The sequence below is a fragment of the Etheostoma cragini genome, unplaced genomic scaffold (genome assembly GCF_013103735.1).
Source record: "Etheostoma cragini isolate CJK2018 unplaced genomic scaffold, CSU_Ecrag_1.0 ScbMSFa_4226, whole genome shotgun sequence".
Classification (NCBI taxonomy): domain Eukaryota; kingdom Metazoa; phylum Chordata; class Actinopteri; order Perciformes; family Percidae; genus Etheostoma; species Etheostoma cragini.
Genome location: NW_023268577.1, coordinates 2,520 through 2,794, shown reverse-complemented (window position 1 = coordinate 2,794; position 275 = coordinate 2,520).

Genomic DNA, 275 nt, shown 5'->3' with positions numbered 1-275 from the left:
ATATGCTGCTCTATACACACTAAAAGTAGTGATTATTTACATGGAGTCTGGTGGGTTTGGTGATGGGGATTTTGGGGCAGTTTCATATTAAACAAAAAGGATTTTACTCCTTAACAAATAGGTCTATCGTCATATTGTGGCGTCATAAGCTGCAGTGTGAAAGGGCGATGACGTCACTTACTCTACCAGGTGGCATTCCTAGAAAGGGGGAGGGTCCACAATCCTAAATTCCTCAGCTTCTCTCAGAGGCATGCAGAGAAAATAGCAGCCCCCCC